At 29.6% G+C, this 19,686-nt stretch overlaps 2 long non-coding RNA genes across 2 annotated transcripts; both read left to right on the forward strand.

Moving 5' to 3' along the window:
• Nucleotides 1–2,047: 2,047 nt before the first annotated feature.
• LOC111636888 lies at nt 2,048–2,925 on the forward strand. Its single transcript, XR_002758609.1, has 2 exons — nt 2,048–2,234; nt 2,305–2,925. It is a non-coding gene; the product is annotated as an uncharacterized LOC111636888 (long non-coding RNA).
• A 7,160-nt stretch (nt 2,926–10,085) lies between these two features.
• LOC111636899 lies at nt 10,086–10,963 on the forward strand. Its single transcript, XR_002758612.1, has 2 exons — nt 10,086–10,272; nt 10,343–10,963. It is a non-coding gene; the product is annotated as an uncharacterized LOC111636899 (long non-coding RNA).
• The last annotated feature ends 8,723 nt before the right edge of the window (nt 10,964–19,686 follow it).

Genomic DNA, 19,686 nt, shown 5'->3' on the forward strand with positions numbered 1-19,686 from the left:
TAGACAATAATGGACTCGTTCTCTACGTTTAAGAGTTACGTGCCTATAAACTTCATCCCTCGTTCTCCCCCCTTTATTTTATTTGGCTTTTAGATTAAAATAATCTCTTTTTACGATTGTTTTGGTACTCGTGTTAAAATGTAAATTAGCATATATGCATTGTTAAAGATTTTTTTTAAAAATATATGTGTAGAAAAGTTTGTAACTATAGAAGAAAAGATCGTTAAAGAAGCGTACAAAGTGTAACTTTTTTTCTTTTTTTCCTTTATGATTTATCTTCTACCCAAACAATCGTATACACCAGGGATAATTATGAATGTATCGAATTTAATATTTCGGTTGTATATTTATGGATATCAAACACGCAATTTTAAAAATTAACATGATTTCTACCTTGATTCAACTGTCAAGATGTTGATATATCGTACAGGTATCGTATTATAGCAAAACAAATAGGGAAGTTTCACAAACGACACGTTGTTAAGTTCATTCCTATCTAGAATACAAAATGGGGGAATGTAAACGGAAAAAACTCTTGTCATATTTTATTTACGCAAACATGTAAGATTTATAATTTTAAATGAGTTAACCTAATCTAATAATAGAAAATTTTTTTAATATAATATAAACATTTACAATGCAGGTTTTAACTTGTTTTTTAATCATAAAAATTCTCGAAAAGGTGAACATATTCTATATGGGGCAGTTCGTCTATCTGCCCATTAAAGAAGGTGGTGACACACGTTCAGCCCTTACTAATTTGTTTCGATTCATAATAAATTTAGGCGTCATTCTCTTGTCAACAGGTTAAAGAAAATGTTAATTAAAAAAAAAAAAGACCATCCGCATTTCTTGACTTCACCTTTTCTTTAATTTTGTATGCAGAAGTTAACACCTGAACGAGCTTAGACTACCGTGGGTGTTAAGATGCCTTAGAATGTGACCTGCATACTTGTTGTCATTTTTTTTTGGTATCAATATAATAGAATTAAGTGTATAAAAATAAAGTATTAATTTTTTAGTAGTTCCGTCAAATGAGTTTGAACATATTATAATAATTACATTGTCAAAAGACTGTTGAATTTTGACAGATTAAATTTAATGCCTACGTTTTCGAATAATAATAATAATAATATGTTGAACACTTAAAAACATTAAAAAGAAGGCTAAATCTGTATTAAAATATGGGGTATAATCAATGGTTTGAACATTAGAAAATCTATATGGCATGATGACTGAATGTCTAATAACTATTTTAGTTAGTTCTGACGTAAAAATACTGCTGGCGTTTATCGTGTAATATCAAGTTGCTACAATCTTGGACACCATTTTTCCCAAGACGATCTGACGTCACACGCTGTGAGTGATAACGTCCATTAGGTGCGTTCGGATCGTTACCCGTGTCCAATAGGGGAAAATTTGGTGTGATGTAAGACCTACCAATGACCTATTTGTCATTTCTGACAACCTTCAACTATCTACAGGTAGCTTTACGCTACGTTAGTCGCCACTGCACCAGGTGGCATGGTATTGCCAGTAAATGACGCCATTTTGAGCGCCATGATAAGCCTTACGTCATCTATGATAGTGTTTTAACGTCGTCCCATCTGAAAAATGATTTTTATAAACTATTTGTCTTTTTTATAACGGATGGAACTTTACTTTAGATTACTAGCAGTGGTCTAATATCACTTTTACTCTTTTTCTTTCCTTAACTATTTTTTTTCTTCTTCTTTTTAATGTTAAAAAAATCTCGTATTTTAACAGACTCTAATTAACTTTATTATAACGTAATTAATATAATACTTCTTACAGCATTTTATAGTGTTTTACTTAAATAATTTCATTGAAAAATAATTACGTCATGAAGATTTTGTGTCAGATAACTCATTGACGTCACTGATTATGTGTCAAATTTCAATCAAAATCGCTCTTACTTATAATATAAATTGTATTTTATGTGTCAAAAAAACGATATAAAAATTGCTTATTAATTAAAACAAACACGAAAACGTAGAGGATAATATTTAAAGAAAAATAATCTCTTTTCGTGACGTCATAATTGAGTATGATTTTTCGTGTGTTGACTTAAAATAAGAATGATAAATAACTGTTGTCGAGTTCATTGTCGTAGAAAATTATGGCGAATAAAAAGTAAACCAATTGTAAAATTAATTAAGTGTAGAGAAAATGATAAACTCGAAAGGATGAGTTATATATGCAACTTGGTCAACGTTAGTAACAGTAGTAGATCATCTTTAAACATTTGCAATTACAAATGCATCATTAATATTGTTATTACAGTTTAAAGTAAGATTTTTTCTCACTTTGGAGTACGACATATGTTACAGTCGACGTGAATTTAACTGCCTATAATTAGAATTGCTTGTCCTGTGTTGGATGCCTCATTACATGTAATTGCAGTAATTGTCAGGCTTCATACGTCTGTTACCAATGGCTGTAATTGTCCAAGACTGCTACAATTAGCTATACGTTTGAGAATGTAGCACGAGGAATGTCAATGTACCCATGAATTATTTCCATAGATGAAAGCCTATACGGCATAAATGAAACTTAAACGTGAAAGAGGATAGAAATAATAATTGATATATATATATACTTTCGTGACCGATTTCTTTATTAATTTTTTTTTTAATCCATTAATCGTGACTTTAAAACAATGAAGTTTATTAATATAAACTGTATTTAATTTATTAAAAAGGTATATTTATAGTACTAAACTCTACTCAAAAGCTGAAATGTGCACTCCTTTGCCCTCTTGCAAATTCTTCATCCGGAGAGTTGTTAAGGCTGCTAACCTCTGCCACTTCACACTAAAAGGGTGGTATTTGTTTACTTTTATTTATCCTCTAATCAGAATCGCTTCCTACTCACCTATCTCGAGGTCACTTGTTGGATTATGAGGTCCGAGATAAGTATTCGGTGCTGCATTAATTTCATTATATTCTAATTATTAATTAATTACTTTAACCTATTAATTAAGTGTTTATATGATTTCTAAGTCTTCTTTCGCGTGTATGTTAGACGAAGCATTGTTTTTAGAGGAAAGTAATTCGGTTTCTTTTTAGAAAAAGAAAAAAAAAGAGACGTATAAAAGAAAAATTTGTAAGAATTTTTCAAACTGTTAACAAGTTTAATTTGTTTTTGTGCTTAAATAATACAAACTACATCCATTAAACAAAACTAAATAGTGCTTATTACCTTACATTATACGAAAAATTATATTGGACTTTCTAATTATACCGTAAGTTTTTAATGTTTTCTTTTACTTTCTATTTTTACATACATAAAAGAACCGCTCGGGGCCAATTTTTTTTTTAATTTATTAAGATGTATTAACGACATAATACCGCAAAGTTGCAACAAACATTTCTAAATGACGTTTCTAAAATTATCAAAAAATAAATATAACACGTAGTAAACTTTCTTTTCTTCAATTAACTATAAAAACATTTTAGAACAGCTGCGGACACGTTAACATGTTTATTACAATGTCGTTCCTGCTGCTATATACGAACTGGGAGTGTGTTGCGGAGGATATACTCGTTACTCATCAATTAGTCTGCTTCATAGCGACTATCTTTCTTTACATCTTGAAACTTTCAAAGAGATCCGATGGACAGAAAACGTGACAACACAAGGATGCTGTTCCAGCCAGATTTATCGCTCAAACCTCCCTGAATGTTACCATATTGCAAAGCACGTGATGCTTGTTAAATATGAAAAATAAAGTTAAAAAATATTCACTGAGGGAAATGAAGGAATTGCAAGAATAAACTACGATAAATGCATTTTTTATGTTCTTATTGGTGTTTTAAAATTTCTCTCGTTTTATTATATATATATTCCTCCCTTATTTTTTGAATTAATTATGATGTGTACAGTAAAACAAATTAAGAATTTTTAATTGTTTATTAACATTATTCATACACAAACATTAAGGTTTTGCAATTTTATTAAACTTGCTTAATTTATTAGAATTTTGCTGATATTATATATTTAGATTCTGTTCTAAAAATAATATATTATATATATATATTTTTTTTTGAAAGTTGTAGTTTTATAACGTTGTTTATTACAAGATTTATAAGCTTACAGCTTGTTCATTTTTGGTAGTAAACTGTGGAGGGAATAAACTTGAGAGGGATGCCTCCTTTCAGGGCCTGTTTGACGACTATCAAAGGTCCATCGTCCCTTCGCGTGCAGAATGATGGTCATGATTGATTGGTTCTGTAGCATTTAACTGCGGAGCCAGTTGTTGCTTAACACAGAAACGTAATTAACGATCAGTTAAGTAGTCTTACCGCTGTCATGTTGGACCATGTATCTCATAAAAATATACCCCAAAGCCTTACTCTTTGAACCTTAAAATATATCCCTATAGATAAATATTTTAAAACTCTATACTTATTATTATTATTATTTTAATTTAATAATTTAACAGTAAGAATTAAATTAAATTAGAAAACAGTATAAACAAACATGTTTGCAGCAGGAGGAAAAGATTTTCTGAAGCATCCCTGACAGAAGGGCTGTTGACCCTCAACAAGCAGGTTGTCCCCAACACTGACAGATGACTGACCTCCAGCGGCCATTAGACGGTCTGCATCACTCAGCGGCCTCTGTGGAAAGGGCTATCAATCTTTTGACACAAACACTCTTAGTCTCCAAGAGTTTTCAGTAAATGATGCAAGCCAGAAGACATTTTCGACTTTTCTCTAGCTTAAAAATACGCCTAGTTTTACATGTTTTTTTTTTTTTTTTTAAAAAAGCGTTATCCGCGGCCATTTCGCGTAGGGGTTATAAACGTTACGAGTGATGACGGGTTCAAACTTTCTATCCTGGCAGCTATCAATTTTATTGGAAAACAGAAGTTACTATTCACTCATCACATGGACATGTTTATTTCTCCAACTTGTCAACGTTCGTATCTGTCGTCATAGCAACAGAAGAGGTATCGGGGACGGAGCCAAGAAGAGATAGTGTTGTCAGATTTAAGACCATACTTTTGGCAGAGTACGTGGTCTTACTACACGGTATTCCCTTAAAAGTTATAAATCCTTCTTTCAATCTACTTCATATATAAAAATAGAATGAGAAATATATTCGTGATAGCTTTACCGAGATGATGTCTATCTTGAGATGCACAACATCTGCTAAATCCATTTTACAATTAGGAACGTCTCATAATTTATCCTTGCCTTATTTGGCCTAAGTATGTAGGCATTAGCGAGACTTTTTATGATTACAAAAATACTTTTAACAATGAGTCTGCCTGCCTATTAAAGAATTTATAATTCTACTAAAAGAGAAACCATTAATCATTTTATTACTTTAAAGACCATAAATTTTCTAGAATGTTGCAAATAAAAAATATATATATACTGTATATAAAAAAAAAAAATTCCTGTCTAGTTTTGCAAGAGACTGTATTTTCTTTGATGGATAATTAACGACATACGGTGAAATGACAATTTTTAAATGGAAAATCCACGTTATTTTTTTCTTCATATAACTTTAATTTAGTCATATTCTAACACAGAACAATGTTAATAAATTAATTTTTTTACAAAGTTTAACCTAAAAATGTATGTTAATAAACTAAACTTCTTTGATAAGATGAATTGATAGTTTATATATAAAAAAAAAATAAAATTAATAATAAAAATTGGATTTTTTTTCCTGCTTTAATTTAACGTTATCCTAAGGCATAACACTAGAAAAAATTTACTTTTCATACCACATTACTCCCAAATGTAATTATTAATAAACATAAAATTTAAATATATTTATCAATAACTAAATTAAGGTAGATTGAAGTATATTTTAATTTAAAAAAAAAAAAAAAAACCAAAAATCAAAATTTTAATTAAATAGACATATTCTAATACAGGAAAAAAAAAACCTTAAAAAATGTATTATTTATGTTAAATAAACCTACAAAAAAAAATAATAACATTTAATTAATAAATTTTTTAACTCGTATTATACTATGAACTGTTAGAATTTTTCGAGCTCGCCGATAATGATAAAAACTCATAAATACCTAAATGCATTCTAGGAACATATCAACGACTTTATTTTCTCATAAAAGCAATTCAAAACGTTTATTACTGTATGTGCTTTGATATTTTATGTTGTTCTTTCTTTTTGTGTTAATGCCGACAGAGGCGTTTGTACACAAACCTGGATACAACATAAGAATGAACGATCCATTAATTTTATTACTAAAAAGACTTATTACCGTACCGATGCGAGTCTGTTCGAAAACAATAACACCATATTTTGTTATTTATTTATTTATTTATTCCTATATTCTCCCCCTTTAAAAAAAAATATATATATACTGTATATAAAAAAAAAAAATATTCCTGTCTAGTTTTGCAAGAGACTGTATTTTCTTTGATGGATAATTAACGACATACGGTGAAATGACAATTTTTAAATGGAAAATCCACGTTATTTTTTTCTTCATATAACTTTAATTTAGTCATATTCTAACACAGAACAATGTTAATAAATTAATTTTTTTACAAAGTTTAACCTAAAAATGTATNAATATTTAACGTATAATATTTATTCTATAAAAAAAAATAAATCGGAAACTCTACACATTAGCATCTACATGTAAAATTTATTTTACTGTTTGCATATGCTAGCCACATGTGCTCTCGACTAAACTACCTTGGTGTTTGATTTGCTGTATGTTAACAGTAGTTTACAGTCAAACAGAATTATATTTGACTAAAAGAACAGATTGTACATAAATAGAAATGTTAAAAAAAACATCGTAATATAATTTATTAATATTAAATCATCTTTTTGTCATCAAATTCTTTCACGATGACCCAACACATCAAAACGAATTTGACGAGAGATCTAATCTATTTTTGATTGATTGAGTTATAAACATGTCACAACTTTATTTAACCTTTATGCGATAAAATTTAACCCTTTATAAACTTTTTTCAATCATTTATTTTTCTTAGTTCTTTCCGATACAAAAATAAGTCTTTCTCAAAACAATAAAAAATTAAAAAAAAAACTACTTTATAAACCATACAAGATGGGTTCGAATCCCTTTCTAAAATTGGCTCCGTCTTCAATTTCTGACTCGGGTAAGCCGTAAATCTCTATATGTAGTAGCTAAACGTTGCACAACAGGGCAACAAACAGCATTACAACCTCATACCGGCATTTGACATGAATAATGCAGAACAACACTGATATTCCTGCATCTTTATATGTGTATATATATATATATATATTTTTTTTCCTTGGAACTTCAGTTAGAATTCACGAAAAATAAACTCGCTTGTCTTTCATTCAACGTTATCCACTTAACTGCTATCAACTTTATTATGTCCTTTCTTTTTGATCTTCTGACTTTTGATCCCTGCTGTCTTCGGTCGTAAACATGGTAAGATTTTTATAGAACGTCGGCATTTTCTGATGTGTACTCACATAGATTAAAAGAAAACCGCAAACATAATTTATTATTATTATATATAATTTTTATAACTTATTAAACAATTCTGAATAAGAATTACTATTTATGAGAGAAGGGGGGGTATAATATATTCCCATTCTTTTTAAAATTATATATATATATATGATATGAGTCATAGACGTTCGTTTATTATAGAGGTAAGATGTTCGTGTTAGAAGATTTATCGCCTTTTGTCATCTGCACTGGACCCAGTTATGGCTGTAGTCAATACAAAACAGCTCTTCTAAGATGCTTTTCGCTATTTACGACTTCTGGATTATTTTGATCTCGGATGGTGTACTAAAAAAACGAAATTTACGACTTAGGACACTCAATGTGCATGCACTATTACCTCTTCTAATGTACCGAAGGTTCGTCGTTAATAACCCAAGAGGGGAGTTACACCAGATTCCTATTATATAAAGCCGGTTTTTGACTATGGTTCGGTCCACGCCGTAGACAATAGATGTCATAACTACTCTCACCCTTTACCTATTTGATAAGAGGATTACCATGACCTGTTACATAGAGGTCTAGACAATAATGGACTCGTTCTCTACGTTTAAGAGTTACGTGCCTATAAACTTCATCCCTCGTTCTCCCCCCTTTATTTTATTTGGCTTTTAGATTAAAATAATCTCTTTTTACGATTGTTTTGGTACTCGTGTTAAAATGTAAATTAGCATATATGCATTGTTAAAGATTTTTTTAAAAATATATGTGTAGAAAAGTTTGTAACTATAGAAGAAAAGATCGTTAAAGAAGCGTACAAAGTGTAACTTTTTTTCTTTTTTTCCTTTATGATTTATCTTCTACCCAAACAATCGTATACACCAGGGATAATTATGAATGTATCGAATTTAATATTTCGGTTGTATATTTATGGATATCAAACACGCAATTTTAAAAATTAACATGATTTCTACCTTGATTCAACTGTCAAGATGTTGATATATCGTACAGGTATCGTATTATAGCAAAACAAATAGGGAAGTTTCACAAACGACACGTTGTTAAGTTCATTCCTATCTAGAATACAAAATGGGGGAATGTAAACGGAAAAAACTCTTGTCATATTTTATTTACGCAAACATGTAAGATTTATAATTTTAAATGAGTTAACCTAATCTAATAATAGAAAATTTTTTTAATATAATATAAACATTTACAATGCAGGTTTTAACTTGTTTTTTAATCATAAAAATTCTCGAAAAGGTGAACATATTCTATATGGGGCAGTTCGTCTATCTGCTCATTAAAGAAGGTGGTGACACACGTTCAGCCCTTACTAATTTGTTTCGATTCATAATAAATTTAGGCGTCATTCTCTTGTCAACAGGTTAAAGAAAATGTTAATTAAAAAAAAAAAAAGACCATCCGCATTTCTTGACTTCACCTTTTCTTTAATTTTGTATGCAGAAGTTAACACCTGAACGAGCTTAGACTACCGTGGGTGTTAAGATGCCTTAGAATGTGACCTGCATACTTGTTGTCATTTTTTTTTTTTTGTATCAATATAATAGAATTAAGTGTATAAAAATAAAGTATTAATTTTTTAGTAGTTCCGTCAAATGAGTTTGAACATATTATAATAATTACATTGTCAAAAGACTGTTGAATTTTGACAGATTAAATTTAATGCCTACGTTTTCGAATAATAATATGTTGAACACTTAAAAACATTAAAAAGAAGGCTAAATCTGTATTAAAATATGGGGTATAATCAATGGTTTGAACATTAGAAAATCTATATGGCATGATGACTGAATGTCTAATAACTATTTTAGTTAGTTCTGACGTAAAAATACTGCTGGCGTTTATCGTGTAATATCAAGTTGCTACAATCTTGGACACCATTTTTCCCAAGACGATCTGACGTCACACGCTGTGAGTGATAACGTCCATTAGGTGCGTTCGGATCGTTACCCGTGTCCAATAGGGGAAAATTTGGTGTGATGTAAGACCTACCAATGACCTATTTGTCATTTCTGACAACCTTCAACTATCTACAGGTAGCTTTACGCTACGTTAGTCGCCACTGCACCAGGTGGCATGGTATTGCCAGTAAATGACGCCATTTTGAGCGCCATGATAAGCCTTACGTCATCTATGATAGTGTTTTAACGTCGTCCCATCTGAAAAATGATTTTTATAAACTATTTGTCTTTTTTATAACGGATGGAACTTTACTTTAGATTACTAGCAGTGGTCTAATATCACTTTTACTCTTTTTCTTTCCTTAACTATTTTTTTTCTTCTTCTTTTTAATGTTAAAAAAATCTCGTATTTTAACAGACTCTAATTAACTTTATTATAACGTAATTAATATAATACTTCTTACAGCATTTTATAGTGTTTTACTTAAATAATTTCATTGAAAAATAATTACGTCATGAAGATTTTGTGTCAGATAACTCATTGACGTCACTGATTATGTGTCAAATTTCAATCAAAATCGCTCTTACTTATAATATAAATTGTATTTTATGTGTCAAAAAAACGATATAAAAATTGCTTATTAATTAAAACAAACACGAAAACGTAGAGGATAATATTTAAAGAAAAATAATCTCTTTTCGTGACGTCATAATTGAGTATGATTTTTCGTGTGTTGACTTAAAATAAGAATGATAAATAACTGTTGTCGAGTTCATTGTCGTAGAAAATTATGGCGAATAAAAAGTAAACCAATTGTAAAATTAATTAAGTGTAGAGAAAATGATAAACTCGAAAGGATGAGTTATATATGCAACTTGGTCAACGTTAGTAACAGTAGTAGATCATCTTTAAACATTTGCAATTACAAATGCATCATTAATATTGTTATTACAGTTTAAAGTAAGATTTTTTCTCACTTTGGAGTACGACATATGTTACAGTCGACGTGAATTTAACTGCCTATAATTAGAATTGCTTGTCCTGTGTTGGATGCCTCATTACATGTAATTGCAGTAATTGTCAGGCTTCATACGTCTGTTACCAATGGCTGTAATTGTCCAAGACTGCTACAATTAGCTATACGTTTGAGAATGTAGCACGAGGAATGTCAATGTACCCATGAATTATTTCCATAGATGAAAGCCTATACGGCATAAATGAAACTTAAACGTGAAAGAGGATAGAAATAATAATTGATATATATATATACTTTCGTGACCGATTTCTTTATTAATTTTTTTTTTAATCCATTAATCGTGACTTTAAAACAATGAAGTTTATTAATATAAACTGTATTTAATTTATTAAAAAGGTATATTTATAGTACTAAACTCTACTCAAAAGCTGAAATGTGCACTCCTTTGCCCTCTTGCAAATTCTTCATCCGGAGAGTTGTTAAGGCTGCTAACCTCTGCCACTTCACACTAAAAGGGTGGTATTTGTTTACTTTTATTTATCCTCTAATCAGAATCGCTTCCTACTCACCTATCTCGAGGTCACTTGTTGGATTATGAGGTCCGAGATAAGTATTCGGTGCTGCATTAATTTCATTATATTCTAATTATTAATTAATTACTTTAACCTATTAATTAAGTGTTTATATGATTTCTAAGTCTTCTTTCGCGTGTATGTTAGACGAAGCATTGTTTTTAGAGGAAAGTAATTCGGTTTCTTTTTAGAAAAAGAAAAAAAAAGAGACGTATAAAAGAAAAATTTGTAAGAATTTTTCAAACTGTTAACAAGTTTAATTTGTTTTTGTGCTTAAATAATACAAACTACATCCATTAAACAAAACTAAATAGTGCTTATTACCTTACATTATACGAAAAATTATATTGGACTTTCTAATTATACCGTAAGTTTTTAATGTTTTCTTTTACTTTCTATTTTTACATACATAAAAGAACCGCTCGGGGCCAATTTTTTTTTTTAATTTATTAAGATGTATTAACGACATAATACCGCAAAGTTGCAACAAACATTTCTAAATGACGTTTCTAAAATTATCAAAAAATAAATATAACACGTAGTAAACTTTCTTTTCTTCAATTAACTATAAAAACATTTTAGAACAGCTGCGGACACGTTAACATGTTTATTACAATGTCGTTCCTGCTGCTATATACGAACTGGGAGTGTGTTGCGGAGGATATACTCGTTACTCATCAATTAGTCTGCTTCATAGCGACTATCTTTCTTTACATCTTGAAACTTTCAAAGAGATCCGATGGACAGAAAACGTGACAACACAAGGATGCTGTTCCAGCCAGATTTATCGCTCAAACCTCCCTGAATGTTACCATATTGCAAAGCACGTGATGCTTGTTAAATATGAAAAATAAAGTTAAAAAATATTCACTGAGGGAAATGAAGGAATTGCAAGAATAAACTACGATAAATGCATTTTTTATGTTCTTATTGGTGTTTTAAAATTTCTCTCGTTTTATTATATATATATTCCTCCCTTATTTTTTGAATTAATTATGATGTGTACAGTAAAACAAATTAAGAATTTTTAATTGTTTATTAACATTATTCATACACAAACATTAAGGTTTTGCAATTTTATTAAACTTGCTTAATTTATTAGAATTTTGCTGATATTATATATTTAGATTCTGTTCTAAAAATAATATATTATATATATATATATTTTTTGAAAGTTGTAGTTTTATAACGTTGTTTATTACAAGATTTATAAGCTTACAGCTTGTTCATTTTTGGTAGTAAACTGTGGAGGGAATAAACTTGAGAGGGATGCCTCCTTTCAGGGCCTGTTTGACGACTATCAAAGGTCCATCGTCCCTTCGCGTGCAGAATGATGGTCATGATTGATTGGTTCTGTAGCATTTAACTGCGGAGCCAGTTGTTGCTTAACACAGAAACGTAATTAACGATCAGTTAAGTAGTCTTACCGCTGTCATGTTGGACCATGTATCTCATAAAAATATACCCCAAAGCCTTACTCTTTGAACCTTAAAATATATCCCTATAGATAAATATTTTAAAACTCTATACTTATTATTATTATTATTTTAATTTAATAATTTAACAGTAAGAATTAAATTAAATTAGAAAACAGTATAAACAAACATGTTTGCAGCAGGAGGAAAAGATTTTCTGAAGCATCCCTGACAGAAGGGCTGTTGACCCTCAACAAGCAGGTTGTCCCCAACACTGACAGATGACTGACCTCCAGCGGCCATTAGACGGTCTGCATCACTCAGCGGCCTCTGTGGAAAGGGCTATCAATCTTTTGACACAAACACTCTTAGTCTCCAAGAGTTTTCAGTAAATGATGCAAGCCAGAAGACATTTTCGACTTTTCTCTAGCTTAAAAATACGCCTAGTTTTACATGTTTTTTTTTTTTTTTTTAAAAAAGCGTTATCCGCGGCCATTTCGCGTAGGGGTTATAAACGTTACGAGTGATGACGGGTTCAAACTTTCTATCCTGGCAGCTATCAATTTTATTGGAAAACAGAAGTTACTATTCACTCATCACATGGACATGTTTATTTCTCCAACTTGTCAACGTTCGTATCTGTCGTCATAGCAACAGAAGAGGTATCGGGGACGGAGCCAAGAAGAGATAGTGTTGTCAGATTTAAGACCATACTTTTGGCAGAGTACGTGGTCTTACTACACGGTATTCCCTTAAAAGTTATAAATCCTTCTTTCAATCTACTTCATATATAAAAATAGAATGAGAAATATATTCGTGATAGCTTTACCGAGATGATGTCTATCTTGAGATGCACAACATCTGCTAAATCCATTTTACAATTAGGAACGTCTCATAATTTATCCTTGCCTTATTTGGCCTAAGTATGTAGGCATTAGCGAGACTTTTTATGATTACAAAAATACTTTTAACAATGAGTCTGCCTGCCTATTAAAGAATTTATAATTCTACTAAAAGAGAAACCATTAATCATTTTATTACTTTAAAGACCATAAATTTTCTAGAATGTTGCAAATAAAAAATATATATATACTGTATATAAAAAAAAAAAATTCCTGTCTAGTTTTGCAAGAGACTGTATTTTCTTTGATGGATAATTAACGACATACGGTGAAATGACAATTTTTAAATGGAAAATCCACGTTATTTTTTTCTTCATATAACTTTAATTTAGTCATATTCTAACACAGAACAATGTTAATAAATTAATTTTTTTACAAAGTTTAACCTAAAAATGTATGTTAATAAACTAAACTTCTTTGATAAGATGAATTGATAGTTTATATATAAAAAAAAAATAAAATTAATAATAAAAATTGGATTTTTTTTCCTGCTTTAATTTAACGTTATCCTAAGGCATAACACTAGAAAAAATTTACTTTTCATACCACATTACTCCCAAATGTAATTATTAATAAACATAAAATTTAAATATATTTATCAATAACTAAATTAAGGTAGATTGAAGTATATTTTAATTTAAAAAAAAAAAAAAAAACCAAAAATCAAAATTTTAATTAAATAGACATATTCTAATACAGGAAAAAAAAAACCTTAAAAAATGTATTATTTATGTTAAATAAACCTACAAAAAAAAATAATAACATTTAATTAATAAATTTTTTAACTCGTATTATACTATGAACTGTTAGAATTTTTCGAGCTCGCCGATAATGATAAAAACTCATAAATACCTAAATGCATTCTAGGAACATATCAACGACTTTATTTTCTCATAAAAGCAATTCAAAACGTTTATTACTGTATGTGCTTTGATATTTTATGTTGTTCTTTCTTTTTGTGTTAATGCCGACAGAGGCGTTTGTACACAAACCTGGATACAACATAAGAATGAACGATCCATTAATTTTATTACTAAAAAGACTTATTACCGTACCGATGCGAGTCTGTTCGAAAACAATAACACCATATTTTGTTATTTATTTATTTATTTATTCCTATATTCTCCCCCTTTAAAAAAAAATATATATATACAGAATTTTTAGTATAATTTACAGTTTTATATCCTTTATTAAAGTACAAAAATTAATTTATTTTTAATTTTTTTTTAACTAGAAACTGTTAAATTTCTTTAATGTCATGTATTTTTTTTTATCAGTCAAGTGCTTTAATTAATTAAATTAATTTTTTCTTGTGTAATTTCAGCGAATGTAATTAAATCTACAGATTTTTCTATTAATTAATTAATTAAAACGAAATAAATTTCTTGTTTATTATTATTATTAATAGTATTTTTTTTTAATGTATAGGCCTATATAGTTTATATATTTTTAATTAAATATAGAAAAGTTTGATTTAGATTTTTATCGTGGTTTTTCGAGACGAAACTTTAAGGGGGTTTGTGTGTGGGGGTTAAAAATAAATTTTAAATATAATAAAAGTAAAAAATTTATTCAGAAAACGAAAGTTATATATCGTAAATTTGATCAGTATAATCCATAAAACATGCTTTTACAGCATTATATTGATTGCAAAGTCTTAAAATGGGTTGCACGATATGGTAAACAGTAGCAGTTCAATATTTTGTCCATCACATTTAAACACGCAACTCATCTGTTATGATGAGACTATGATATATGAATGTGAACGGCAATACTATAAAGGAACTTATAAATACAGTAATTCAAACGTTAAACAATCATAATTTTATGCTATTTTATTATTACATGTCTTGTATTGTATTTTAATAAAATTATATGTTTATATAGAACAATTTTTAATATCGAATGATTCGAAATTATTATTATATAAAAAATATTTAAAAAATCCTTACATAAATATCGACTTATCACGTATTAGAGATAGAATCGATCATATAAGTGTAATTATGATTGGATATTGTTCGATTTTTCAAGCTTAAATCTTCTCAATTCGTACTTTTATTTTCTCTTAAAACGTTCGGGTAGATTTATATTATATTTATTTAAATATATATTATTTTTATTTTATGTTTTTAAATGTTATTAAGGTCATGAATTTAACAGATGTTTTTGAGCTTTCATGCTGTTCAAACACATTTCTATTTGAATATATTATTAAAAAGATTTTATGATAAAATCGAATATTTGTTAAAGAGTTTTATCTATTTATTATTAAGTTCAATTCAGATTTAGTTTGAAGGGTTTTTGATGTTTGAAAATCCACTTAAGTAAGTTTATAAGATTGAATATTAAAGTGATTTTAATGCTTAGATTATCATTAAAAATGGCTCTTATGTTTAGATATTGTGAAGTGGATAAATTAGAGTGATTTTCAAGACTAAAAACAAGAGAAATATAAACTGGGAAGTATGGTTAACTTACTCGTACTATTCTATTAATGTAATGTAAATCATATAAGTAACTCACGTTTAAATATTTTAATAAGCTTAAATATTAATTATTATAGTAGTCTTATGCTTGCATAATGATAAATTTCTCACGTACTACCGCTTAAGTATGCTCGAATAGATAGATGCTTGTATATATTCTAAACCATGCTTGGATACTATTGAATTAACCGCATACACACGATCCAACTGCTCTTGGATATTGTTGAATTATCTACATTTAATTAATCTAATTTACATTGTATTAAAGTGAATTTAAAATGAATAAATAGATCAAATTATTTTAAAAATTTAAGCGTTATAAATAGATAAATTTAACATATAGGCCTATATATTTTATTTTAATAGCTTGTAAAGTTATTGACACTTGATTATTCTGTTATAATAATTAAGTATATACCGCCGTTATCTGGATATTTTTGGCATTTGTCAATTTGATTTGCATGCAGCTCCCCATCTTCCGTAAGGCTATAAAGCTCCAAGTAAAATTGCACCTCGTAAAAAAATAAAATGGTGTCTCTTCTACAAGATTGATGAGCCATCTAAACTTCTCCGCACATTCTGTACCCACTTTTTTTTTTTTCTATGGAAAAATTATTTTTTCTCATTTTTCTGATAATAGATGTCTTATATAAAAACCTTATTATTATTATCTCGTTATAAGGGAGTGCGCATAATACGTACTCGCGCGATGTAATAATATATAATATATGTATACAATGAACAAAAATAGTTGTACTTAAGATTTACTCCGTTATTAATTTATTATATGTACTCAGGCGGTATATGTATTCTCGTAAAGGGTCTTATCTCACAGACACTTTCCAGGCTTTCGACAGAATCGTGGGAGTGGGCTAGTCTTGAAGTTGTGGCCATGTGGGGCATTGCTAATGGACGTTAGGCGGCAAACATGAAAGCCTGCTCTAATGACTTGGTCCAACTGAACTGTGGCTGTCTGCGGTTGAATTACGAGCTACGAATGGCATGAGGGTGCACTCAGCTAAGTCAGTTGACGTACTGCAGGAATTCTAAAACGTGCTCTGGGGAAGGATTTCTGGATCTGTGTAGTGTATTCCGATAATCACCGAGTATTCGCAGTTATACAGATTGCTAATATTAAAGGAAGACCAAATTTTCTATCTAACAAGTATTAAAGTATTTTCTGCATAAAGTTTGCATAAATTTAAAGCCTTTTTTTTATATATATAACCGAACAAAGAAGAATTTAGTATCATTAAAGGTTAGGTAGACGTATAAATAAAAATTTGTATAATAATCGATACGATTCTTCACAAATTTCAATAAAATGTAAGAAAAAGAAGTGTTTTTATCTGTCATTGATTTTCATTTTTCTCCGCCCATTCAATTTGCATGGATTTCAAACGACGATTTTCTGTCTTTCAATGGAGTTAAAGTTTGTTTGATAACCAAATGACTGATGAAATTTCAGCTATTTTTCAGTACTTCTCAGATAAGTGCGATATGCTGCAGATAGATTTTACAGCCGGTTTTTTTATGTGTATATATCTAGATGACATTGATCAGGTTAAGAGTCGATTGAACATTTGGCTTCGTCATTAATATTCCCTTTTATCTGCTAGAATAAAGACTTTTATATTAGTAATTAAAAATTAATTTATTCCGAATTAAATTCTCTATGCTTGTAGCAGATTGCTATTGTTAGAAGTATTAATCAGATTAAAGGAAGTTATAGAGACGAAAAGAATTGGGGAGAGAGGGAGAAAAAAAAATTAAAGATTTCGAACAAAACATTCACATTCAGCTATAAAACTAGGTTAATTGGTTTCGATTAGGGAAGGCGAAAAGATAAGATAAAAAACAATGCTTAAAAAAGAAGTGTTAGGTGATTTGTCGATGGCTTCTAACGAGGATTGGCGCAATCTGGAAGACAAGATTCTAACCTCTCCAGCATCTCTTGACTGTTTAATTTAATGAAAGCTCCATAGGAGAATGGAAGGCCAAAAACCAGTTGCTTGTTTTCTTTTTTCTTAACATTTTTTTTTCTCTTTTCCTTTTCTTTCCTTCTACATTGTCTTCCACTATTGGCCAGCATCATCTGTTATCCAACTCTTGTAAATAAATGTCAAGAGACTGGCCTTTGAGCTTAAACATTAGAAATGTTTTGTTTAAAAGCGTTAAATTGTGTAATTCATTTTGCTTAAAACTTCTTTTATCCTCTAATGACATTTCTGAATGTTTTTTTTTCCCCATCCTCCTCCCTTCTTATATAAAATAGATCTTAACATTTTAAAACTATTCCTAAAGTATTTCAATGCTTTAAGAAGTAAATCATCTTCATTTTTTTTTTATTATTTTCAACTGATGATATACTTTATACAGTATTATAAAGGAAAAAAATTCAACATAGAGAAAATGCCAATTTTGCAATTTATTATGAAATCTGTAAGTTTATAATAATTATCTTCTCTTCTCAAGATTAACAAATACACTTTAGAATTTACGGGTAAACTAAAAGCAAAGGCCTTAAGCCAAGATAATTTTTTACAGGACTTAATTTATGTCAGACTTACACTGTTTTATGGACTTTTCTGCTGTTTTTATACTTTTACGTGTCTCGACTAGTATTTCACATTGTGTTGAAAATTAACGCATAAACAGGTGAAGAAGATAGGTTACTTGTGGTAAATAAACAAAGAAAATACAAGTGACACATGGGAATTAAGCTCGCAGATTTGTAGCCCTTTTTTGTTCCAATAATTCACGTTCCTTTTGGCAGAAGTGGCAAGCGACAGTTGCAACACAATTCGCAAGAATTATCCCACAATCTTTAGGAACATAAGTCACAAAGCTAGAAAAATGTTCGAGACAAACCGTAAAAGCCAGTCTCGGGTCGTCAAGAAGTACTTGATGGCTGGAGATACGGCATGCTGCACCACTAAAGCCATTTGTACAGGAATATATGGGTTTAAATGGAAGCGGCTCCCTCACTCTAACTCGGAGTAGTCTACGTGTCTTCAACAGACATTTTAACTTATGTATTTTAAAAAGAAATAAAAAAAAAACTAACTTAACCAGATAAAAATCTTAAAGTTCTACTCGATGTTATTACTTTAAATATTCCATTTTATTTTCTATAAAGACGCACTCGATGTCTTCTTTAAAATAATATAAAAAAAACTTGTATAGAAAAACGAGGTCTGCTTCGTCTTTTACGCTCGGTGAATCATCTAATAGTCGCTATAATTAGTACATCAAACGTGTCAGCACCGCCAAAGATGTCAAAACTGCATAACTAATTGAATAACGGAGGTCGTTCCTTAACCTCAATCGACTTCATTTTGACAGATTGTTGTCAACAATCATTGTCGACCTCCATAACTTCTCTATTCAACGATTTCGTTGGAAGTTCGTAGGGGGGTTGTTAAACTAACTTTGATTATAATTCTTCCTCTAGGCAATTTTTGTTTCGCTTATATTTTAAAAATAAAATTTTAAAACAATTTAAATTTAATGATTTATGATCGTTTAAATAGACTTTTTTTTTCTGTCTTTCTTGTGTTACGCTTCAGCGCTTCGAATTTTTACTATTACTTAGTTACATATCGAAATCATTTACTAAAATTTGTTTCTATAGTAGAGGTATGGCAAGCTACGACCTTTGCTGTCAGTGAGCAGTTTAATGATTAAGTGCAGCTTATATTATTAACTGGGATAATTAATTACAATGTTGTGTCTGTGCAATGAATCATCATGCCAGGATTATTAACGGGGTACTTCCTCTTCGTGAAGAGAACGCTCCGTCACGCGTGATAGCTAGTCTTTTTTCTTTTTTTTTTTCTTCCTACGGTTGTGTACTTAATTATTGAATATCACGCAAACGTCACTGTACAACTATACTAACATGTACGTACGTCCGTATTAGAAGGCATCAAGATGATTGATGG

Source organism: Centruroides sculpturatus, unplaced genomic scaffold, assembly GCF_000671375.1.
Source record: "Centruroides sculpturatus isolate CEXI.00-Female unplaced genomic scaffold, Cexi_2.0 scaffold1079, whole genome shotgun sequence".
NCBI lineage: Eukaryota > Metazoa > Arthropoda > Arachnida > Scorpiones > Buthidae > Centruroides > Centruroides sculpturatus.